General features: G+C 40.5%; 1 protein-coding gene across 1 annotated transcript in view; it reads left to right on the forward strand.

The window, feature by feature from the left end:
* Positions 1-26620, forward strand: part of Cradd (CASP2 and RIPK1 domain containing adaptor with death domain) — a 141136-nt gene that overhangs the window by 37091 nt on the left and 77425 nt on the right. The window lies entirely within an intron of this gene.

Below are 26620 nucleotides of genomic sequence, written 5' to 3' on the forward strand. Positions count from 1 at the left end.
GCTTGGTAGGTAGGTGTTCTATTGCTGAACCATATCTCCAGCCATGCTTTTCTATGGTTATTATTGAGATAAAGTCTTGTTTTCTGCCCATTTGCATACTTGGACTGTGATTTGCCTATTTTAGGCTTCTCCTTGTTGCTGGAATTACAGTTGTGTGCCATATCCTCTAGTTTTCCTCCATTGGCATGGGTTTTACAGTCATTTCTGCTGGAGCTGGCTTAGAACTGCAGTCCCTCCAATCTCAGCCTTCAATATAGCTTCTGATGACAGGCACACGCTAACTGTGGGTGGTCTTTTGAACTTTTCTTTCCAGCCTGGCCTCACTAAATCTGCAGTCCTCCCATCCTCAGTAGCCAGCATTAAAAATTTGGTGATGCCAGAACCACCAAATTAACCTTAACATCAAACTTCAAGAAACAGACAAACAAGCCTCAAACCCCAAATCTCTTCATTTTTAGGATCTCTTTGATTTCAGAATTTCAGGTTAAGAATGATCAACTTTTTAGGTTGATATGTTTCAGTCACTTCTGATTTTGAAGGATATGTAAAAGATGTTGGGATTATACACTGGTCATTTAGGAGATAAAAGAATAAAGTTAAATCCCTACTTGTTAACAAAATTAATTATTTAAGATTAGGATTTGGAGGAGATGTGGCCCAGTGGTAGAGTGCATGCTTAGCATACACAAGGCCCTTGGTTTGATTCTCAGCAACACATAATATGCACTTGTACCCCCACACACTGTTTTGGGAAAACTAAAGAATGTATAAAGGTGGTATGATGGAATAAATAGCCATTTTTATTTTTTATTTTTATTAATTTTTTTTTTTTATTGATCGTGGGGCCTGAGCTCTGGGCCTAGGTACTGTCCCTCAGCTCTTCAGCTCAAGGCTAGCATTCTACCACTTGAGCCACAGTGCCCCTTCTGACTTTTTCTGCTTATGTGGTGGTAAGGAATCAAACCCAGGTCCTCATGCATGCAAGGCAAGCACTCTACCATTGAGCCAGCTTCCAAGCCCCCATTTTTAAATTTATAATCCTGTGACTTGTAAGATGTCAGCATTAGGAGAAAACTAAAAAAATTTTTAAAAGCGAGAGACTGGATTTAACTATGTAAAATTAACTTTAACAAAATAACACCATAAACAAGGCTAGAGATTAGTGTCAATTGGGAAAAAATGGCCAATGAGTTATTGCCCATAATTTACATGCAGCTCTTATAGATTAATAAAACATGGATTGTTAGCACAAAAATAGACCACAAACACAAAAAGGTAATTTGCAACAAAAACAACATAATGGCTGGTAATATGCCATTACTTCTGTGACAACAGCTATTACTACTGGCTACTATTTACCAAGTTCAAGTTTCAGGCACCAGGCTAAGGGCTTTACATCTAATGTGTAAGAAAATACAGAGACAGGTGCACTCATTTACATTTAGCAACAGTGAGAGTTCAATGTAGGCCATTAAGAAAGGTTGTTCTACACCCTACATCTAAGCCAGAACATTGCAACTCAGTTGTTCACACCTCCAAAGCTTTTTTGCTCCTTGGTAACGCAGTGACTTTCTACTTCCACACTTAGGAACCGCAAATGTAATGAAAGCAACCAGAAGTTACCATTTGTTTTATCTACGAATTGGGAATGAATTGGGAACAATTGGAACAATTGGAAAAAAGTATAGCTAGGGAAAGTCAAAGTGAAGTTTCACTTATATGGATGTGGAAACACTTTGACAGAATATATCAAACACCACACCCTTTGACAACATGTTTTTACTTCTGAGAATTTGAAAGAAACAATTTGATAAGTACTTGTATATAAAAGACTCATTTCAGTATTATTTATAAAAGAAAAAAGTGGGAAGAAATCTATCAATGAAAAACTGGTTAATTATGAAAGACTTAAAAATGTAGAGCTATATTTATTAATATTGTCCCTGGCTTGTAATTAAAAAGAAAAACAAACCACAACAAAACAGGTTGTAACACTGTATGGGTACCAACCCTGTATCTGAAATTCCTGAGTGTGTCCAGAAAAATGTCTGGGTAGGCTATGGAGCACAGAGTTGACAGTGGCATATAGAAGTGATTTATTTTCTTAAAATTTTTTTTTTTTTTTTTTTTTTTTGCCAGTCATGGGGCCTGAATTCTGGGTCTGGGCGCTGTCCCTCAGCTCTTCAGCTCAAGGCTAGCTCTCTACCCTGGAGCCACAGCGCCACTTCTGGCTTTTTCTGTTTATGTGGTGCTGAGGAATCGAGCCCAGGGCCTCATGCTTGCAAGGCATGCACTCTACCACTGAGCTACCTTCCCAGCCCCTTAAAAATTTTCTGTAGTATCTTTGGATTTATTTTTCCTGTACATTTACAGTGTATATACATTAGTTGAAAACCGGTCTTTAAAAATATACATCATAATTTTTTATATGAATGTAACATCTCATCTTGAAGTTAAGCACAAAACTTGGGGATATCATGTTATGCCTGTTCATTTACTTTGCATTTGTTAGGGAGCATTTAGGTACTTCCTATGCTTACATATTATTCTTTGAGAGTAGTTGATACATACATACTACATACACATTGTTCCTACATGTTTTCCCAAGATTTGTGAGGCTCCTTTTATACCGATTGTATTTGCAATCATAGTTTGCCAACTATTTGGTTTACAAGTGCCTTCACTGTGCCAGCTCATGAGGTAAAGTTCTTGATATAAATAAGGAAGTCCTGGTTCATGTTTGCTTGATCAGTAGATCAACAAGATCAGATTCCCTTATTGGACTGGCATCTTCTTAATTATGAATAAAATGTTTCCAAGTTGTCTTAATACAGCTGAGGATTCTTCTGGATTGGAAAAGGGGTGTTGTGTGTGTGTGTGAATGCGAGCGTGCATGCGTGTTCATGCACACACGCATGTGTGCCAATCCTAGGGCTTGAACTCAGGGCCTATATGCTGTCCCTGAGCACTTTTTGCTCATGGTCAGCACTTTACCACTTGAACCACAGCTCCACTTCTGGATTTTTTGGTGGCTAGAGATAAGAGTCTTACAGGTTTTTCTGGCTGGGCTGACTTTGAACCTCCATCCTCAAATCTCAGCCTCTGAGTAGCTAGTATTACAAGCATGAGCCAACAGTGCCTGGCTTCTTCCTCTTTCCCTTCCTCTTCCTCCTTTTCCTGATAGGGAGACAATGATGTTGAGAACATCCAAAAAAGGCTTGCTATAATCTACAGAATTTATTCTGAGACAGTTGAGATCTAGTAGTTCTATAGCCTGGAAACTGCGAAGTGACCCGACTACTCAGAGAACAATGTTTAATGATATTACAGACTAATTAACAATGGACATTCTGATAGTCCCCCCAAAGAGTTGGATACAGAGATCTGAATATCATTTGAGTAAACTGGTAGTTTTAGAAATAGGTTTCTAAATTGCTTACCCAGTGACAAAGGAAAACAGATGTAGTGAAAATGTTGTCAATAGCTCTAAAGACAATTCAAGGGACCAGAACAAGAAATTTGTTACAGAAAAATGGTTAGTAATAGGCTCTTAAAGTTAGTACATTAATGTAGTAGTTATTTTGAATTATCTTTAAAATGGTTTACAGACCCTATTTTGACACACTCTTTTGAAGGCATACAAGATGTAAAGTGAATATTGCAACTCTTGTGTAGTGGTTAAGAGGGTGCATTTTAGAGTTAGACTGACCTGGGTTAAAATCTGCTCCATCTCTAAATATTTTTTAAGCGTTGGCAGGTTTGAGTTTCTCTAAACTTCAGTGTCTTCATCCTAAAAGTACCAACTTCACATTTTTAAAATTTTGATTTTTGTAAAGAACTTAACGGTGGTTGGCCTACATTAAATGCTCTTACCATATACAGTCTGTTGCTTTTAGACTTTTTTTTGTCATAGTATGTGATATAAGAGATGTGCACTCTATTATGTAGTAGACCTAGATTTAAACCCTTGCTCTGTCCCTGAACAGCCCTAAATATTGGCCAATCATTTCTACTCTGAGTCTTCCATGAAGTGGTACCAGTACTCCCTACCTTGTTGGGAGTTGCAAAGATTAGAGGTAATATAGGCCAAATGTTGTTCTGTGTCTGGAGATACTTAGTGAATGGTTATTAGATGGTAAAGATGAATGCTAGATACTTAGTGAATGGCTACTACCATTATTATTATTATTATTATTATTTTTTTGGGTCCGGTCATGGTGCCTGAACTCTGGGCCTGGGTGCTGTCCCTCAGCTCTTCAGCTCAAGGCTAGCACTCTACCACTTGAACCACAGCACCACTTCCGGCTTTTTTCTTTTTGCTTATGTGGTGCTGAGGAATCGATTCCAGGGCCTCAGGCATGCAAGGCAAGCGCTCTACCACTGAGCCACCTTCCCAGCCCCATGCTACCATTATTTTTATTAGGTTAGCAAGCATTAAAGAACATCTTAAAAGATTTTATATTTGAGAGAATAAGAGAACAGACGACACTGTAAGAAAGGAAATGCACTTATTACCTGGCTCATGTAAATGTAATTACCTCTATAATAATAAAATCAAATTAAAAAAAAGATTTTATATTTTCTCTTTTGTCTGTTTTTTTAAACCTTGAGTTATAACTGTTTAAGAATTACACATTGTACATCATGCTTTATCTTGGCACAGTATAGTGCTTAGTGTGATATATTTGTCTGTCTGCCTTCCTCCCTGACTTCCTTCTTTCCTCTTTCCTTCCCTCTCTCCCTCCTTCCTTCTCTCTCTTCCTCTTTCTTCCTTTAGATGCCTGCTATTGCACTGGACAAAACAGAGTCTCTGCGGACATGGGGCTTCCATCTCAGAGACGCAAACATTTTCAAATGTTATCTCATTTACTTTTTAAAATAATTATGTGAACTTTGACTTTTTTCAGTACTTTCATTTGAGATTAAGTGACCCATCTAGGAGCTGGGAAGGTGGCTCAGTGGTAGAGCGCTTGCCTTGCATGCTCGAGGCCCTGGGTTCGATTCCTCAGCACCACATAAGCAAAAAGAAAAAAGCCGGAAGTGGTGCTGTGGCTCAAGTGGTAAAGCGCTAGCCTTGAGCTGAAGAGCTGAGGGACAGCGCCCAGGCCCAGAGTTCAGGCCCCACGACCGGACCAAAAAAAAAAAAAATGACCCATCTAGGATAAGAGTGCTGTGAATAGGGCCCATTGTTTTTTGTTTTTATTTTAGGTAGAATCCAGCTTTCTATTCCATCACTGAAATACTCTATATTTATTCTCTCCTTCCCTTTCTCCCTCTTTTCTCTTTCTCCTTCCCTCCTGTCTCCTTTTCTCCCTCCTTCCTTTCCCCCCATCTTTCCCTTCCTTTCTTCCTTTTGAACTCAGGGCTTTATACTAGCTGAGTATGTGCTTACCACTTGAATTACCAGCCTATCAGGCTGGCCTTGTTCTCTCAGCTTTCTTACTCATGACTGGTACTCTACCACTTGAGCCACACCTCCAGTCCAGAATTTCAGTAGTTAATTGAAGATGGAGTCTTGTGGACTTTTCTGCTAAGGATCACTTTGAAACTTGGTCCTCCAAGTCTCAATCTCCTGAGTAGCTAGAATAATAGGCATGAGTCACTTGTGCCCAGCCCTTATGCCCAGGAGAGCCTGGACCATGATCCTCCTGTTTGAACGTCTTCATGTAGCTGAGATGCTAGGCAGGAACCACCATATCCAGCCATTAAGCTTCCCCCATAGCTGAGATCACAGGTATATGCCTCTGCATCCAACCATTGGTTGAGATGGAGTCTCATAACCTTTTGATCTGGGCTGGCCATGAGCTGCTGTCTCCGAGTCTCTGCCTTCCAAGTATCTAGGATTTTAGGCGTGAACCACCATACCTAGACACTGTGATTTACTAAATATACATCAATTAGGGGTAGCTAAAGGAATTTGAAAGAACATTATACCTGTTTTAACTGGCCTGCTTCAAACTTTTCAATACATTTACATTGTTTTTAGATGAGATTTGAAAGCCAAAATGTCATCTACTGTGTCATGTGTCATCTGTCCAAACACCTTCCTGATTCCCCCTTGAGACTTCTTCATCATGTTCCCCGACTTTACCTCAGAAGCATGGTGCTCCTTCATCGCCAGCCCTTTGCCTCTTCCTTTCCCTCTACTTTGAATGCTTCTCCCAACATCCTTCATGACCCCTCCCTTTAACAAACCATCCTACCTTACTCAGGGCTTACTTCAGCCCCTTCTGAGGTAGTCCTTCTTGTCCTCAGCCACACCCAGGTCTTTGTGCCATATGAGATTCCCCATAGTACTGTGTTTGTCTTCCATAGCACGCCTATCACAATGCAAACTAAGAGGGTAAACCCTAGGAGGATAGGAGTCCTAGGTAGGTCTTTCCCACTACTGCTTCCCCAGCCTAAAGCTGGGCCTCCTGTTACTCCAAAATATGGAAGTGAACAAGTAAGTGAATGAATGAATACTCAAGCCACATAGAACCTATAATACCATGAGAAATTTTAGATAGTTATAGTGTGTCCATTTCACTTCTCTCTATGATACGATTTTAGCAGTGAAGACAGTTTATGGAATGGTACAGCTTTATCATATTTTACTAATGTTTATATAAAGATGAAAGTGCCAGCCATGGTGGTGTACACCTGTAATCCCAGCACTCAGAGGAGGCTGAGGCAGGAAGATACTGAGTTCAAGGTCATCCTGGATTATATAGCAAGGCATTTGTCTCAAACAAACAAATCATCATCATCATCATCAACAACAACAAATCCCATAGATTAAGAGAGCAACTACTAGAATTTGGAAGTTTCCTAAAGAGTTAACAAGAAGTGACAGGGCAGGTACAGGGACTAATGGAGCCTGGGGGGAAAGATAATAGACCAGGTTATTTGTTTTTTTTGTCTTTTTTTTCCATTAGTCTATGAGCAACTTGAAATCAGCAGCCAGAACATATTTATTGTGACATTCTCAAAGAAGAATGTAATGCCTAAGTCACAGTAGCTGTTGAATAAATATTAAACGGATGGATAAAGTCTTACCTGTGAAGTCAACTTTGAAGGCATCTTTGATGTGCCTGGTTCTTAGTAGTGGCTAAGTAAATGTTGAATGAATGAATGAATCAGTGAAGTCAACTTCTTGTGTTCTTAGTACTGAGATTAGAAACCATATGATTTATGGAGAGACTACTGGCTGTACAATTAGCGAAACCTAGATATGAAACTGTATTTAAATGACAACTATGCCTACCAACTGATCTTGTTAGGGTGAATGCAAATAGATGGGTGTATAATGTGCTTAGCAAGCTCTAGGTGTAGTGGCTCCCAAAGACATTTTAATTCCCCTTTCTTCCTCTCTCCCTTTGTCTAATCCCAGATAGATGTTGAGGGAATATGGCAAAGCAATTATTGAAGTAGTAATAAGGGATGTCAAGGCAGACTCATTCAGTAGAGTTATGTCTTGTGTCTTGGTTTTGTGTCTTATGTCAAGTGAACATGACACTGAAACTACAGTCCAGTACATTGTGTAGGAATTAGTCTTGTCCACAGTTAGCCTGTTCCTCAAAAAGAGAGGTCCTCATTGATTTTTTTTTTTTCGGTAAGCACTGAGGTTCAAAATTCTCTGCTTTGTCTCCAGTGTATGTACCATCATCTTTCAATTGTTTCATTTACTGGTTTCACTTTGTTCTGTAAATTCACTCTTCTATTCCATCAATGCCAAGTCAAGTAGTTACAATGGATAGGGTGTGTTAAGTGTCCTTGAGTTCCATACTGATTTCTTTTAGAATGTGACTAGGGATAGGCTGGTTATTGTTTCTGTCCTCTAGTTCCCACTCCTGATCTACTTATGATATAGACATTAGGAAATGGGACCAGTTTTTCTTTGTTCTTGTGTTACGGCCAGAGCACATGGTTTCAGACTGCCACATTGGAGACTTTGAATCCACCATCAGGCTCCATGAATAAGCTTGGTACTAGGCTAATTAAGGTAAAAACCCAGAAGTCATTTTATAGTGACTAATGGTACTGATGTACATATACTCTGACATGGTACAAAACATATAAGGCACTGGAGATATAAAAATATGTCATTCATAAGGGAACCTTGAATTCAGTAGGGGAGAGTTCAGTAGGGGAGACTGAGCAGCATGGTACAGTCTACTGGAGTGCCATGGATCCATGTGTGAAGGCAGTGATGAGTATTGGGTCTGGGACATCAGAGGGAGATGCCTGTTGGAAAATAAAGCAGAACTTGCTGTGTCGGGGCTGGGAAGGAACAGTATGTGAAAGACAGAGAGGTGTGGACTACACAGTGTGTGCAGGGCTCTCCTAGTACATAGCTGTTGCTGTCTTGTTGACTGTGTGGATTGCCATGAAGTCTAGCAATGTCAAGGTAGATTGTGGAATTTTTTTCTTTTGTGTCCCAAAATTAAAAAAAATATATATCTGCTCAGGATAGTTAGGGGTGAGATGTTTCTAGGGGCATATACTGTGTGTACCATCTAAAAACCAATGGCTATTATATTAACTTAAAAGATTCAGACTTTGTGCTTTTCTAATCTGCATCTGGTAGGTACAATTTTAAAGACGCCTAATTGAGACTGCCAGTTTATGGAACACTGTTCTTCTTAGTGACAAATGCCATCACAAAAAATAATACAAATTTAGTGTCACTCTTTTTCTTTCCATTGGAGAGCTGTTTCTTTTGAAGCAGAGAATCAGTACAGAGCCAGAAGAAAAACAGGAACGGTCTCACTTTGTCCACCTAGGCTTTCTGGGACTGAAGTGCACCTCAGATTACTGTGCACCTTTAAACCATCCATACTGCCTGGTTCAGGGCCTTCCAAGGCTGGGAACTGGGTAGGTGGTTTATAGTTCTGAGAACCGGGCAGGACTGCTGTGCTTGCAGTTGGATGCTTTTTATGGAACAGGGAATGTTGTTCAGGGACGTTAGGCAGCTGGAACCTGCCACATTAGCAATTCAGGCCGAGAAAGGATTTTGGGGTGAGAAAATCTAGCTCATTATATAAACCCGCTTGGGTATTTGGGCATGGGAGAGGGGAGGGGAAGAAGAGAGTGTTAGGAAGGCAAGCAGGACTTTCCTAAACAGCTCCCTCTCTGTTCACTTTCACTGCAAGAGTCGCCTTTAACTGGGCTGACCACGTGGCCTGTTTTGAAAAGGGCAGTCATGTTCTTCTTAGCTGTTTTGTAAGTTGGAGCAAAACAACAGAGCGGCCCATTTTTGCAGGGTTAGAGGGAAAAGGGCTGTCTGAAGAATGAGGTGAGGCACAGGAGCGGAGGGGAGGGGCTAGAATGTCAGGCCTGGGGAAGAGGTCCTGAAGGAAGCCCCTTGGCCCCAGCAGGCCAGAAACTGTGACTCTGGAAGCCTTTTACCATGGCATCCTAATTTAGGCTTTTGTGGAATTCTTCCATGAGATGAGCTTGCCAACTTCAGGCCTCCAACTTAAGGAAGGGAGACTACCCACTCTAATGTGAAGCTGAACACACAGAGCTGGGCATGGGCCCTGTGAAAACTCACGGGTCGACACTGTTGAGTCAGACATACCCACCTGAGGAGAGGTCTCGATTCCCACACCTGCCTTAACCGACCCCCCACCTCACCCCAATACCAGCTTCAGCCCAAACCAAAACGGACATCCTAACTTGTGGTTATTCTTTCCTGTGTGTAACTATCAATCTTATCTTCACAAATGACAGGGTCATACTTCTTTGCAGAAGATCACGGTAGTAACAGAGACTAGATTTAAGCAGAATAACAAGTAAGCTGGAGAGTCTGCCTTTAAATAAAGGGAGAGAGAGGGAGAGGGGGATAGAGAAGAGACATGAAAGAGGAAGGGAGGGAAGAAGGAAAGGAAAGAAGGGAAGGAAGAAGGAAAGGAAGGAAGGGAGGAAGGATAGAAATGAAAGAAAGGAATGAAGAAAAAAACGAAGGAAAAGAAAGAAGGAAAAGGATCATCTCATTCACTTTGAAATATTTAAGAACAAAGGATCACTTAGGATGTTTTCCTCATTCTAATTTCCATTAGTAAAATGTGACTTTGAAATAATACAGGGTGTTTGGGAATAAAGAATGCCTATATGCATGTGTGTATATGTATTTGGCTACACTATAATCTAGATATCTAAATAGATATAGATTTGATAGGGGGAAAACAAAGGAGAGGATAACAATGCTCGATAGGACATGGACTCATTATCTTGCTCATGTAACTGCATCCCCTCTGTATAGTATCTTTAAAATAAAAATATATTTAAAATTAAAAAAAGAAAAGTAGATGTGGATTCATCTACACCCCCCCCCCACCTACCTACGTATCTACCAATCCACCGTTATTTTTTGTTCTTCTCATAACAAACTACACAGGTGTCAGTTCGAAGAGACACTTGAGTCTGACAGACCATGGTAGAGCTAAGGGCCTAGTAGAAAGTGTAGTGCCACAGAATTGGAGCTGCCCCCATGAAGAACTATGCTGGCTGTGTCTCTTTACATCTCATTGATGAGAGGACCCTTTGAGCAGTGGTTAAAGTAACATCTTCTTATTAAATATGTATACCAGTATGCATTTATATGCATTTTATACTTATTTTCAGTATAGATTTGAGGTTACTATGATTCATCTTAATAGGATATATTGAAAGTATATGACATTTTTAATTTTAATTTTTTTATTGTTAGTATAAAGGTGATGTACAGAAGGATTACAGTTACATAAGTCAGGTAATGAGTCCATTTCTTTTTGGACAGTATCACCCCTTCTCTCACTCTCTCTCAGTTTTTCCCTTCTATCCTCACCCACAAATTGTATAGTTCATTTTCAACATAATTTCGAGTGAGTACCATTGCTGAATTTGCCCACCCTCTATCCCTCAATTTCTGTGCCCCCTTTGCCCTCCCAAAGAGAGATAAATGAACAAACAAGACAAAAAGAAAACAAAACAACAAAAAAGAAAAATCCTCTTGTTTCTACTTCCTGAAGTTCATTTTGATATAACATATTTTTAAGAGCTAATATAATATATTATTTAAGTTTTGTTAAATTATGTTGTTTTTAAGGAAAATGGCTAAGCTAAATTTGCATGAACTGCTGATATTAGAAACTCAAAGTTTTATTGGCACTGGAAGTTTTTTTTTTTTTTTCTAAAAAGAAGGGCTACTAAGATAAAACTTTCTAGGAAAATCTAATTAAAAGCATTGAGGCTCTCTCCTACTCTTGTGGCAGTGTTACTGGTTTGGAACAATTCAAAAAGATAAAAATCAGGCTCATAGCTTAGAAATAGAGAGAAGGACAAATATTAGAGGTAATCTTTTGTTGTAAAAAAAATCAATCCCATATTAGAAACATAACAAAACCAAAAACTCCAGAATTATTTCAGTTATTAAGGAAAAGTCCGACTCTGTACTTTAGAAAGACTAGTATTTTACAGGTCTATTGTAAATATGATTTCCATTTTTCTCCTATCAGTGACCTCTTTAATAAGAGATTTTCATTAGAACGCTAGAATCATTGGTTTTGAAATACCTAACTTTAAACATGTTTCCTGATTTTTTTTTTACAGCATAAATTACAAACATCTTTACTTCAAAAAACAAATCAGAAACTTAAAGGTTTCCGTAACCCGGGCTTGGGGGGGGGGGCTGGGGGAGTACTTGGCCAAACATAGACTGTATAGAAGGAAAAGTATATTTAACTAACATGTGTACCTCTTTTTATAGCAGGGCGTTTGGATTTGGATTTGGACTTTTAATTGGCAGTAACCTTATCTGTTTCAAATGACTTTTAAAATAGGAAATAAAAAATCTCCCAAATCAGATATTTAACTTTGATGAATTGAAGTTAGATATGAAACGAAGAATTTTTTTTTTGCCTTAAATTGTTTTAAATTTAGTGTGAAGAACTCCCAGAAATGAGTCTCATCAGCTATTTAACAGGGATTCAGAAGATGACTGTGTCCACATTTTTCTATGATATTAGATTGGGTTTCTTCTCCAAAATGTGATTTTGGAAGGAGACTGTTACTTTTCCATAATCTTCCATATATTGTGGTTTACCAAAGGTCTCTCTCTCTCCTTTTTTTTTAAAAATAAAAATATTTTTAAAAGAAGCTATCTGGATGATTTAATTTTTGTCATCATTTTTATTATGTCATTAATACATAAAAGTAAGATAGATTATGTTTTTAGAATTTAAGAATATATTTCTGTGAAAGCCATGTTCTTGAAGTGAGTACTAGTCACATTAGATCATTCATGATCATTTTAAAATCCTCTCATCATAAAAAAATAGCTGGCATTGACTAACATCATCTGGTTATTTATTCTTGTTATAGCAGTTTATTTGTGTGTGTGTGTGTGTAACTGTAGATCTTTCCTAACAGTTGTAAATAAAATAAGTGCTACTGGCAACAAAAAGTGTTTAAATCTGATCAATTTGTTGTATAAAACACTTATTACCTATTGAAAGTTGTTTGACTTTCGGTTTTAAAACAGCTCAGCAGTTTGGTGAGCCTGCAGAGTCGGGCTTTCTCTGAGGCCTGCCAGCCAAATAATTTCTGTGGCATTTTTTTCTTTGCTTCCTTATAAACACTTAGAAATCATCCTTGCCTTTCCATCAGGTCAGCCGTGAAAATGTTGAAGTTGTGAAATTGCCCTTTACTTGTCTATACATCAGGGAGGGGATGATAGACTTTGTGTATCCCTTGTGAGTTGTGAAAACAGGAATGCTTTGGGCTGCCCTTCTCATGGAGCTGCGTGTTTGCCTTGTTATGAACAAAACGATTGTCTGACTGCATGGCTTTAAAATGAATTTTGTTGCTTTTGTGCTTAGGCAAAAATACTTAATTTTGTTCTTGTTTAGAGGACCTTTGCAATGCTCCCTCGCTGGAACTCCCAAGTTTGGAATAAGCAGAGAGATCTTTTAGGACTGCAGGTTACTGTCTGATTTACTAGAAAGCAAGACATGTGTAAAATAGTGCCTAAGGATTCTGAGTCCTCTATACAGATTATCACCACAAAAAAAGAAAAAAAAAGTTAAGATGACAGGGAAGACTCAAATATAGCAAAAACTTTATTTCTGTTATAAAATCCTAACTGATGTCTCCTAGGAAATTTTGAGTCGTAATCTCAGCTTCCAAAATAATTTGAATATTACCCCTGAGGCTCACCGCTCTTAAGGTGTGTGGTTATCAATCTTGGCTTGAATTTGTAGATTACGTAGCAGGTGATTTTTCACAAGTAGAGTTGATGGAGTTAGTTTCTGAAGTTTAGAAAGGGGAGGCTAATTCATTATTAAAAGCTTTCCTGCTTCTGTGTGTGACTCGCTGGAAATGCTATTGGATAGTTTTGTTTGTTTTTTATTTTTTATTTTTCTACTGGGTTCTTTTAGCTGTGGCTAAGAGATGCGGGAATAATACAGGCATTTTCTTCTTAGTCAGATGAGGGATCTGAGCAGTGCTTTTTACTGAGAATCTCCACCCTGGACTCTTTTTAGGGCTCCACCTCTCTTCTGCTCAGCAGCTTCAGTTATCCAATTTGCAAGTCCGCTTTGTAAGTTCTCTATTGCAATGAAAAAGTTCAGGCTCGAGTCCTAGCTACCCACCACCCTAACGCTCTCTTCTTCCAGCTCCCACTGAAAAACACTCAAAGATGGCACAGTGCTTTCCTGTTCGCCCTGTGTAGGTCTGGGACACTCTGGCCCAGCAGGCTAATCCAATCTATTTTAATGTAAAGATTTTCCAAGAAGGCAGGAAACCATGGGGGGGGGAGGGGCGGGAGGCGGCGCTTTCAGGCATCTGCCGTTTCGTTTCCAGATCCCTTGTGTTAATTTAATGTTTCTAGGGAACCGGGCTCTTGCTTTTTTCTCGGAAGCCCTTCTCTAGGAACTGGCGAGCCGGGGTGGCGCTGTGGGAGCGGCCGATAAGGCCGAGCTGGGCTGGGCGGTGCGGGGCAGAGCTGTGCCGAGCCGGGTTCGGCTGGAGCGGATCTGGGCTGCGCGAGGCTGAGCTGTGCGGGACGCTGGGACGCTCGCTCCGCTCTGCTCCGTGCGTGCTCTTCCCGCATCCCTGCGCCCCCGGTTCCAGGAGGGCTCGTGCGCAAGGCTCCCAATTTGGCGGGAGGGTGGGTGCGCATAAAGCGCTCGGGCGTCCTCGCTTCACCCAAACCGGGGAAACTCGGTCCTGTCTGGCGGAACCCCCCCCCCCCCGCTCCCCCGGCCGAGCCAGGGTGAAACACGAATCTCGCACAAACACTTGCCATTTGTGTTGAGAAAGAGGTGCCAGGGGAAGCGGGCATTCCCGAAGACAGCCCGCTGCCCGGCGCCAGGGAGGCAGCGGCTCAGGTTGCCAGGGGGAGGGGGGCGACCTTTCTTGCCCTAGGTGATGAGCCGGGTTTTGGTTTGGAAGGGGGGCAAAGAGGTACGAGGAGTCAGGTGTTTGCGCCACTCAGGCTCGGTCTTAGCAGAGCCAGCAGTGCCCCGGGCCTCTGCCCTTCTCCCCGGGTCCTCTGCGGCCAGGAGCCCACCCGACTTCGCCCTGGACGCCGCAGTTTCGCTTCAGCACGTTGTTATTCCTGTCCGGACCCTGGCGGAGCGCGTGCACGCGGCTCGGCGCGACCCCGCCCGGGCTGGGGACCCTTGTCCAGCCCCAGAGCCGAGTCTCAGCTAGGACTCTGAAAATGTCAGGGTTCTTTCCCTGCTGCCTCCGAGCTGATGCAATCCCCGAGTTCTGGAGAGGGATGGGAAGGTGGAGAAGGGCTCTGAGGTCCAGTTTCAGGGACGTTCTAGGAATCGTTTTATTTTTATATATGTAAAGATAAGACATCTCTGGCTACCATGCGAGGTAGCCAGCGCTGTTGCTAGAGAACTCTCAAGTATGAGGGTGAGAGTGCTCGTGTCCATCCGGTCTAGAATATTCCTTCTCATTTTGTTTTAGTGAGGGAGGGTGGTGAGTACTTGGAGAGCAGGAGAGAGCATGCCGGCCTTTGCTGCAGTCGGGCTCTGAATCCTCCCTTTATGCTTTAGGAATCTGGCCTTGAATTGCATAGAGACAACCGGCAGCATTGCAGATTTTTAAGGCGATGTTTCATATGTGCAATGAAATGTTATACTGACAACTTTTTAAAATACTTGATGAGTTTTGCTTTTATATTTTGGACAAAGTTTATAATGTAAATTAAGAATCCAAGTAGCATACAGATCACCCATAAATAACTTTTAGAGTTTAATACAATAAACATTAACTATACATCGTATCTTAAACTCAAAATTCTACCTTGCAAAATCTCCTCCAATCTTGTTTCTGAATTGTATTAGCTATAAATCAGTTTCTAGTACCAGTGCTATGTCATAATTATTGTAGTATTTAGGAAAGAAAGGTCCACATCTCACTCTGATTTAAGCCGTGAAGTGTTCTTGATGTATTCAAATGTAATTCCCCTAGAAACCAATTTTGATAAGAAAACCAGGTCTTCTGATCCAACTGCCACTTAAACAAGTGAATGAATTAGTCACTTCCATTGTAAACCTCTATAACCTTCAGTTATAGAGTTGGGCAGCTCTTACGTCTTACTGGGGCAGGTAGAAGGGAGGGCAGGCTTGCTTAAATGTCCTAATTTACTATTAAGAATCTTGATTATCATTTGTTACAGATATTATATATTTTTCTTTCATAACATTTTTTTGAGGGGTAGTGGTGCTAAGAATCAAACCCATGGCCCCACATATGCTAGGCAAGTGTTCCATCCATTCTTTTAGAAAGTTTAACTGGACTAATAGCTAGGAGCCTGAATTAATCATGGGAAAATTCTGTGCTTTGGAACTATTGAAAAGGATGAGCAACAGATCCAAGGGAAGAACAGAAAGTAGGTGGTTCTTGGAGGAGTTTTATTATTATTCTTTAGGACTTCTCAATCTTTAACGCTACTGTCTTGCAGTAAGTCTAGCAAGTCGGAGGTGCTGGGCAAGACATGGGCATTTCAGAATCTTCTCAGAAGTGGTGCCCTGGAGGAATGACTGATGGTCTGGAGGGATGGGGTAGAGGGACAGGAAAAATTTGGTGTCTCTTCAGCCCTCAAAGGGAGTGTGATGAACAGATCTTAGTTATGTTCTCAGGGGGCTGTGTATATTTAAGACATATAACATAGCTTATGTGCTTCTTTTGCTTCCACTGATTTATTATTTTCATACAGTCAGTGATGGTCATGGGTATTTTTGGTATAGTAAGCTTTCATTATGACTTTGTATTTATGCAGTTAGTCTAGCAGAATGGTGTAGAGTTCTGTTATTACTGAAGTCTTTGCAGTCTTTTCAGAGGATCCATACCAGCACAGTATTAACTATACAATTATGAACCTACTTATTCATACTCTATGGCAGAAATGATATGGCACATGCCTATGATCCAAGTTACTTGGGAGGCTGAGGACAGAGGATTTCAGGTTCAAACCTAGCTTTGGAGACTTTAACTAAACTCTGGTATGAAAAAATGAAAAGAAAAGTAAAAAAAAAATTACCTTGCTCATGTAATTGTAACCCCTCTGTACGGTATTTTCATAATAAAAAAAAATCAAACCCTGGACCTGGTGATGTATGCTAGTATTTGGGAAATTGAGGTAAGAGGATCATGAATTTGAGGCTACTCTAAGTATTATAGTAAGACTTTGCCTTAATAAACAAAATAAATAGAAGAGATAGTAGAGAAATTTACATATTCCATCATCCAAAGTAAATTCAAAGAGGAATTAGAGAGAAAGGGAAATAAAAGGGAAAAACCAGAAGGGCATGGGCAGAGTTAGGGCAGAGAACACACATAACAATTAGCTAGCCAAAGAAGTTGAAAAAGGAAAAGTAATTAGTAATGGGATTCATCCTAGTCACATAATTATTATAAGAATATTGGGTTTCCCTTGTAGTTTTGATGTTCTTGCTTCATCTTCCAGAATGCTGGGAGTACAGGTATGTGTCAGCAGGCTCAGCCTTTCTCCCTTTCCTTCCCCTCCTTTTTTTTCTTTTTTTTTAGATGTTGTCTTGCTAATGTTGTCCAGGAGGCCTTGAACTTAGAGTCAAGTTCATCTTGTATTGAAGGGAAACATTTGATTCTGCTAGAAATTAACTTTGACTTGCAGTAAAAGTCATAAAAATAAAACTTTGCCAGAATCTTGAATGAGCAGTATGACAGAATGGAAGTAGTTAGCAGACTTTCTGTAATTACCTTTCTTTTCCTTAGTTGATGTTCTAATATTCCAACATACTCCCTTGTGCATGGAGAGATCCAAGAAGATTGGAAGCTGAAAACTTCCCTCAGGAGGACTGGTGGGGGACCAGCCACACTGCCTGATGCTTTTTTTCATAATGAAAACCTTTTATCATAAATGAAATGCTATGCACAAACCATTTCAGAAGTGTGATGAACTCAAGATTCAGGTTGGCTTAGTCTGAATAAATAGGTTGTCTATAGTTCTATTTTCAAGCCTTGGTGGGCATGTGAAGCATATCTGTCATCACAGCTCTCAGGTAAAAGGTAGAGGCAGGATTGAGAGTTCTCAGTATCCAAAAACAAACAAACAACCCCCCCCCCCCGCAATCATTGAAGCCAGATCTTGTGAATTCAAATTGTTTTGAAAAGAAGGCTAATATTGTGTTTCACATTGCAGTTATTACATAGCTCTGTTGTGTGGCCTGGAGCAGGACTATATAATCAGACACGTTAATATTCCTGCAGTGAAACTGATGAATATTCACACACAGTGAGGTGAGGATAAATAAAAACCGTAAATAGCCTCATGTCAACTCAGGTCAGGTTTTGTCACTAAAGGAATCCAGGCCCAATGAGTTCAGGTCAGGTCAAGTTTTGCTGCCAAATGAGGTATGAAGAAACTGGGTTTTCAGCGCTTTGGGGAATTCAAGATTAGTGGATCTGTATTAAATTTGTTTGTTTTTTTCTTCTTTAAATATAACACAGATCTTATAAACTCTTATATAGAAACTATTTTATGGAAAAAATGTATTGATTTCCTATTATTCCTATTCACTAAGTTGTCACCCTATAATAGTCCTGGCTCTGCAGTAAGGATGAAATGTTCTGTAGGCCAGAGTCAAGGGTGGAGGCCTTTCTTGTAGCCCAGGAAAGAGGGGATTCCAGGGCTGGAGGGCTGTGAAGTGCCAGAGGCCACCTGGGAAGCAAGAGGAGGAGAGGAGGGAGCAGGGATGAAGGGCTTGCTTTTTCTTCTCCCATTATCCCAGGATCCCCTTCCTCTCTCCCTCCATTCCTTCCTCCAGCTTGCCTTCCTTCCTCTATCCTTCCACTTTCTATTTCCTTATACGCTAGGGCAATTGACAGATGACATTTATTTCATCCTTCTTTCCTCAAAACTGCCTGTAAGGTCATCAAAAGGTACAAAATAAGCCAAGTGCCAGGCTCTAGCGTTTCCCTTATTTAGAACTCAAATAATTCAAAGTCATCTGATCCTCTTTATTTTTTAAGTTTTTCTCTTCCAATCCAGTTAACTGTCATCACTAATGTAGCTTTTGGGTAGAAGAACACATGGGCAGTCACTTCTACAATATTGAGCAATTTTGTATTATCTGTTTTTTGCTTTTCTCCTGTGGGTTTTATCTGTTTTTCCTCCAGCACACCCATCCTTTGCTGCCAGAACTAGTGTGCTTTCTCTTTTCTCTTTCTTCTCTCCTAGTTTTGGAATTAGGCTAGATGTTTTAATGTGAATGTATTCATTTCATGATCTTTAGGGGCGCTCTCTCTTGACTGTACTGCTGTGCTTTATAGAACCTGATTCCATGTAGCAAACCTACCATAACTCCTATATATAGTAAGTACACTGTACATTTTTGTTACATGAATGAATAAACCTTTGAGGGCAGGATCTGTTGGGCTTTTGTGACGAACACAAAGTCAAATCAAGTTCTGCCCTTAAGCAGATTCCTATCTAAGAACAGTCACTTCAGAAGATGGAGTCAATATTTGCCATGCAAAGGCTGCAAGTTGGCTCGGTGGTAGAGCACTTGCCTCGCATGCATGAGGCCCTGGGTTCAATTCCTCAGCTCCATATAAGCCGAAAAAAGCCGAAAGTGGCTCTGTGGCTCAAGTGGTAGGGCACTAGTCTTGAGCTGAAGAGCTGAGGAACAGCGCCCAGACCCAGAGTTCAGCCCACAACCGCAAAAAAAGAAAAAAGAAAAAAAACTGGCATACAATTTTAATGGAGGGAGTATAACCCAGAAAGGAACTTGGGTAGTATAAATTGGACATCTGAACCTGAGTTCCAGCCTCTGTTCCGGCTCCTTAAGTTGGTGAGATTTTTCAGAGAGAGAGGATGATAGTTTTATTATGGACAACTAAAGCAGGGCTTTATTTAAATGAAGAGAAACAATGTGAAACTTGGTGCTGAAATGACGAGATGTAGATATGACCTTTCAAATCAGTCATGAGGAGCATCTGATTGTCTCTAGAACATAGCTTCATTTTATTTACTGTTTATTGCTCATAAGTACCCAGATTCTACAAAGTAGAAGTTGATGTAATATATAAATGTTTGGCAGACAGAAAATACAACCTACATATTATGTTTTATTGCATGATAGAGTATTAACCAGCTTTGCATTTAATTCTAGGTCTTGTCCCAGCATTCATGCTCCAACTATTTATAAGATCCTTGGCCATCTTCTATCAATAATGAGTTACAGAAACTTTGACATGTACTCACATATGTTTGTATGTGAATTGTGCTTTTAACTTTTTGAAAATTATATTTTGGTATTCTTTAGATATGAACCTATACTAACTTGCCTAATTATGTACATATAACTTCTGAATGGAAATAACACATATGTCACAGAGAGATCAATATTGCATGCACAGTGAAACCTATACTGTAATTTATGAGCTTCTTGATGAATTTTAGGCCAATCTCAGGGAAAAGTCCCATTAAACTTACCTAAAAATGGGCCTCTATCTACCATATTCTTTTTATTTTACTTTATTTTTGCAGTTGTGGGGCTTGAATTCAGGCCTAGGTGCTATTCCTGAGCTCTTTTGCTCAGGGCTAGTTCTCTACCACTTTGAGCCACAGCTCTACTTACAATTTTTGAGTAGTTAATTAGAGATGAGAGTTTCACAGGGACTTTTTCACCCAGGGCTGGCTTTGAAACGAGATCCTCAGATGTCAGCCTCCTGAGTAGCCAGGATTATAGGCATGAGCCACCAACACCTGGCTACCATGTTCTTTTGGACCATTACTTTTTTTGTTAGGAAAAAAATAAGCAAATTTGGAGACTCTTTGCTTAAAAGCATGGGCTGGCTTAGTGGTCCAGGCTTGTAGTCCTAGCATTCGGGAAGAAGAAACAGCACGATCATGCTTAAGGCCAGCCTAGGTAGCAGAGTTCCAGACCATCTGAAGCTACATAGAAAAACCCTTTCTTAAAATAAAAATAGAAGCAGGAACACAATTGAAGAAAAAAAATAGATTCTTGTTGTTTAGCATAAAGAATTACTACTAAACCAGTAGCATAAAAAAACTCTCAAAGCACTGATCCTGGATAGTATTGATGTCCTTACCTTCAACGAGGTCAGGTTGTTGTCAAGTCATACCCTGTTTCTTCCCTCTTGGTCTAAACTGGGAATTCAGTTACAGTCACCATGAACTGAGGCTTCCATAAGTATGTGGTTTGCCTGTTGAAAACTATTATGAGAAGGAAGGCCAATACTTTATTTTGAATAGATTACATATTGGACAAAAACTAAGGCAATAAAAATTATTTATTTAGTACCTTTTGATTAATGAACTTCTCAATCAGTGCATAAATGAATTCTAGTTTGATATCGTAGATTAATATGTGAAATATTTGGCTCTGAAGCCTTTATGTTTTACTCTGTTCCTCTCAGGATAGCCGTGGGATTTGAATCTGCTTTCTAGAACTTTATTCTCACTGTGACCCGTGCTTTTCCTCCTGTGGTCACTTAAAGGTGCTCACATACTTGGTTTGCTGGGGACAGTACTGCTTCATGTCTGCTCTCTCTGTGTCATTTTTAACAGGGCTCCTTTTCCTCCGAGATGCACCTCTGTTTATCTGAAAAGTGGCACTGGCATGTCCTACTTTACCCTGGTCATATGTCATTAAGGATTATGAACTCCATTTTTTTGGGAGGGGTTCGGTCATGAGGCCTGAACTCTGGGCCTGGGTGCTGTCCCTCAGCTCTTCAGCTCAAGGCTAGTGCTCTACCACTTGAGCCACAGCACCACTTCGGCTTTTTTCTTTTGGCTTATATGGTGCTGAGGAATGGAACCCAGGGCCTCATGCATGCAAGGCAAGCACTCTACCACTGAGCCACCTTCCCAGTCCATGAACTCCATTTTTGTCTGCCTTCTTTGCTCTTTCTGAGCTTTACTTGCCTACATGTCATAGAAGAAAAGAGAGGGAAAAGACAAGTGGGGGAGAGATACAGAGAGGAAAAGAGAGGGAACCACATAGCAGCCAAATGTGTGTTTTTCAAATCAATTCTACTATCATTTTTCCCTCTTATAAGAAATAGAGTTATTCAAACATCATAATAGAAAGCATTAGTTGTACACTATCACTGATACTGTTTTTTGCTTGGATTAACAGTTCCATTTTCCAACAACTTTCTGAGACAGATATTACTATTACCCCATTTTATAAGATGGGGTGGATGAATCCCTTGTCTTACAACACATGATATAGAGAGTAGATTTGAATCCAGCCTGACCCAGAATACATTTGTTAACCATTAGTTTACACATATAGCTTATTCAGGTGCATACCCTGGCTAGATAGTTGATATGGAATGGTTCATTTGTCAGCTATGTTAACCATATAAAGGTTTATGTTAGTTGCTGATTGCTTTATAAGCCGTTATCCCCAAATTTAGCAGGTTGAAACAATAAACCTTTATTGCCTCATATAATTTATCTTGGTCAAGAATAGAGAGTACCTCAGCTGAATAGTTCTGGCTGGAGTGGGGGAAGGGGACTCCCCTGACTTCTCCTGACTTCCCTTGGGGTTGAAGGATCTGTGCCTGGGCTGGCTACTTTGTGGTGCTGGTTGCTGGCAGCTGTTAACTTCTTTCCCATTGGTCCTCTCCTTGAGCTGCTTCCTCTAGAGGAACACTTGTAGACAGCCACGTAGAAGTCAGTGTGCTTTATGACTTGGTCTTGGAAGTTACACTCTGCCTTTTCACTGCTATCCTGTTGGGTACACAGGTCATTCTGGGTGGGGAAAGATGGGCCAAAATGGGATGGCTATAAAAGGTTGTAAATTCCAGGAGACAAGCATCACTAGCTTATTTTGCAGCTGGCTATTACCGAGGACTAATATATTAAAAAATAAGCACAAATTTGAAAGGCTTAAAAGAAAAACTTACATTCTTTCTGCCCTCAAATTAACAAAAATAAGGATTCTTTTCTTTATTTCTCCCTTCCTTCTTTCCTCTCTTCTTCCCTCCCTCCCTCCCTTATCTATAGGCCAGACATAGTGACTCAGGCCTCTAATTCCAGTTACTCCTGAGGCAGAGATCAGGAGGATTGTGGTTTGAGGCCAGCTTGGGGAAAAAGTTACTGAAACCCCATCTCAACAAACAATTTAGGCATGGTGGTATATGTTTGTGATCTCACCTATGTTAGTGGTGAAGGTAGGAAAATTGTGGTCTGAGGCTAGCCCTGGGCAAGAATCACAAGACTTTATGTGAAAAATAACTAAAAGCAAAAAATGGTTGAGTATGCATGGTTCAAGCGGCAGTGTCCTTATTTAGCAAGCAAAGGCCTTGAGTACTGTTAAAACATATGCATACACATTAGTTGTTAATGCTTCCATTGACAATGGTATTTATATAAAACTACAGCTTTTTTTTTTTTAAGTCTGAGATTGGGACTTGAACTTGATATCTGACTCTTTCACTCATTGGCTGGCGCTCTACCACATGACCCATCACACTTTCAACCCCTAACGTGTTGGTTCTTTCTTTTTAAACTACATCTATGTTAATTTTCCAGTACACACTACACTCAAAATTTAAGAAATAGCTTCTGGAGAATGAAGGGCAATAAGCAAGCCAGGAACTAGGCACTGAGTCCGAGGAAGGCCTCAGCCCCCCAGAAACAGGCAGCTGTGTGAGATGATGTCCAGGGCAGGCACATAGCCCTGCAGTGTACAGGAGAGCCCCTGGGGCCTTGTTCTTCCCATGTGTGGGCCATTGCGTTCCCATGTGTGGGGCTCACACATAGTGGACGCGTGTGGAGGGAAAGCAGGGCTTCGGCTAAGCTTTCCAGCTATTACTTCAAAGTGTGGGGAGCATTAGGAACTTGGATGGAACTAGGTAGTTAATTCATGAGGAAGCCCTTCAGGTCTGTTTATTGGGATGTATGATTTGTTAGTATCAAAAGCAAGAGTTTTCTGTTGTACTTCAGACCATTGAGGAATTTCAATATGTTGTTTTGTCAATTCCTGAGACCATTAGGTCATCAGGAGAAACAGATTGGTAAGATGAATATTACGTGTTCAGGCCATGCAAGTCCAACGTTTACAGTAAGGGTTATAGCTTTTACTTATCTTAGGTAAAAGATATACCCAACTGGTTGCGATAAAGATTTTCTAGTGGTTAAGAGGATTCAGGTCCCAAGTTTTACCTTATCTCTCACCAAGAAGTGGAGGGCTTATGAGGCCATATTCAGACTCTGGCACCTTCTCTATTCAGCTTTTTTTTTTTTTTTTTGGTATGTGTACACTGGTGCTGGAGCTTTAACTCAGGGCCTGAGCTTTTGTGCTCAAGGCTAGCACTCTACCACTAGAACCACAGCCTTACTTCCAGCCTTTTGGTGGTTAACTGGGGATAAGAGTCCCACGGACTTTCCTGTCTAGGCTGGCTGTGAATGGCAATCTTCAGATCTCAGCTTCCTGAATAGTTAGAATTACAGGTGTGAGCCACTGGTAACCTAGTTTTCTACTAGGCTTTTAAAATCCTTTTCTGATTTGGAAAACTCCTTCATCTTTGTCACGTTTTGTCATGTACCATACTTGAGAATAAAACAACTGCTGTGACTGTCACCTCTACCTAGTCTCCAGATTCTATGTGTTAGTTGTACAAAAGGACCACAAAAGCCGGGCGCTGGTGGCTCACGCCTGTAATCCTAGCTACTCAGGAGGCTGAGATCTGAGGATCGCGGTTCAAAGCCAGCCCGGGCAGGAGAGACCGTGAGACTCCTATCTCCAATAAACCACCTGAAAAACCGGAAGTGGCGCTGTAGCTCAAGTGGTAGAGCGCTCGCCTTGAGCTGAAGAGCTGAGGGACAGCGCCCAGGCCCAGAGTTCAAGCCCCACGACCGACAAAAAAAAAAAAAAAAAAAAGGACCACAAAGTCTAGGGCTCCCAACTGACTGACTAAGACAGAGACTTACAGACAAGACAGGAGAGTTCAGAGCTGAATTCCTGGTTTGGCCAATCAAGACTTTCTAGAGGACAGTCTGTGTTGACACATCATTCTTTTTTTTTTCCTGTCCCCCCAACATCATTCTTGATATGTCTTGAAGACCCACCATAGTGATAGTCAGCGAGTCAAAATAGCCTGGATGCTTAAAGCCTAGAGCAGAGTGGGTTTAAGTACTGTCTGAGTGCCTTTCTTGTCCACAGCTGCATCTTTGGCACCTAGAATAGGGACTGGCATATACTAGCTGCTCAATAAATAGAATTTTGATGAAGAAGGGCAAATCCTCACAAGTAGTAAGGCAGCTTTTGTATATAGGAAAAGAGGGAGGAAAAACCCAAAGAAGAAGCAGTGCCAGTGGAAAAAGCAGATAACAAGAGATATGGACTTGCTGCCTTGTTAGGTATCCAGGAAACTGCTCAGTCATCTAGGCACAGACTTCTTGCTTCCTTCTAGTTTGGAAAGACTCCTTTCTTCTTCCTCCCCCCCCATCCCCCCCCCCGTCCCCCTCCCTGTAGGAAGTCTTCAGTGCCCTCTAGAGGCTGAGCATATCATCCATCAATGAATGAAGTTGAATAGAAAAGTTAATTTGGCCTTTCAATATATTTACCTGCATCATTACCACTGTCATGTTGGAATAAAAATTTCACCTCCAAACTTTTGAATCAGCTTGAGTAATTTGGGAGTGTAGTCTATGGGATTCTTTAAATACAAGAATATGTCATCTGCAAAGAGGGAGAGTTTTACTTCTTCTTTCCCTATTTGGATCCCCTTTATGTTTGCATCTTGTCTTATTGCTGTAGTTAGGCATTCTAATACTAGATTGAAGAGAAGTGGAGAGATTGGACATCCTTGTTTTGTTCCTGAGTTAAAAGGAAATGGCTTTAGTTTTTCACCATTAAGTATAATGCTGGCTGTAGGTTTGTCATATACAGCCTTTATTGTATTGAGGAATGTTCCATGGATTCCTAATTTTTCGAGAACCTTCATCATAAAGGGGTGTTGGATATTGTCAAATGCTTTTTCTGCACCTATTGAGATAACAATGCGGTTCTTATCCTTGCTCCTGTTGATGTGATGAATTATATTAATTGATTTGCGTATATTGAACCAGCTTCGTATCCTGAAGTAAGCCAGGCCCAAAGAAACATAGGTCCCATGGTTTCCCTTATTTGCAATATCTAGTATATGTCTGAGTCAAGCAGAAAAGGTCAGATAAGGTGATGTTAGGGAAATGAACCCTAAGATATGTATTCAAATGTTTTTTTTCTTTCATGCGATTGTTTCTAACACATTTATATGATTATTTCTTTGTTGCTTTGTATGTCCTCCCCCACAGTATAACCCCTGCATTCACTGTATTTGATGTCGGTATAATTTGTGGAGGGGAAGGAGAAAAACAAATTGTTTAAATAGGGATACAGGTGGACCCATTGCAACAATGAGATGTACAAGTCGTTATGTCGAAACAAACTTTACACTTTGGTATGGGGGATGGGGGGGAGGTTTGGGGGAGGGAGGATGGGAAGGGATGGGAAGGGGAAACAAAGGAGGAGGCTACAATGCTTGATAAGAAATGTACTCATTATCTTGCCCATGTAATTGTAACTCCTCTGTACAGTATTTTCACAATAAAAAAATGAAAAAAAAATTTACCTCCTGGTTTATAACTTAAAAAAAATTTGTGAATAAGTCTCACTTTGCATCTCAGGCAAGACTTGAACTCATGGTCATTTTACTTTAGGCTCCCAAATGCTGAGATTGTAGGTGGCTCCAACTATATTCGGCTCAGTTGTAACGTTTTAAGGAGCATCATTTAAAATGATTCCATTTGTTTTTGCTGGAAATTTTTTTTTTTGGGTCCGGTCATGGGGCCTTAACTCTGGACCTGGGTACTGTCCCTCAGTTCTTCAGCTCAAGGCTAGCGCTCTACCACTTGAGCCACAGCGTCACTTCCGGCTTTTTTCTTTTTGCTTATGTGGTGCTGAAGGATCGAACCCAGGGCCTCATGCATGCAAGGCAAGCGCTCTACCACTGAGCCACCTTCTCAGCCCCTTTGCTGGAAATTTTACTAATGGCATGTTGTACATTTTGCCATCTTTTAATAAAGTATTAGGAATATTATCTACTATTTTCTTCATATTTCAGAATGATTTGGGAAACA

Source organism: Dipodomys ordii, unplaced genomic scaffold (genome assembly GCF_000151885.1).
Source record: "Dipodomys ordii isolate 6190 unplaced genomic scaffold, Dord_2.0 Scaffold3, whole genome shotgun sequence".
NCBI lineage: Eukaryota > Metazoa > Chordata > Mammalia > Rodentia > Heteromyidae > Dipodomys > Dipodomys ordii.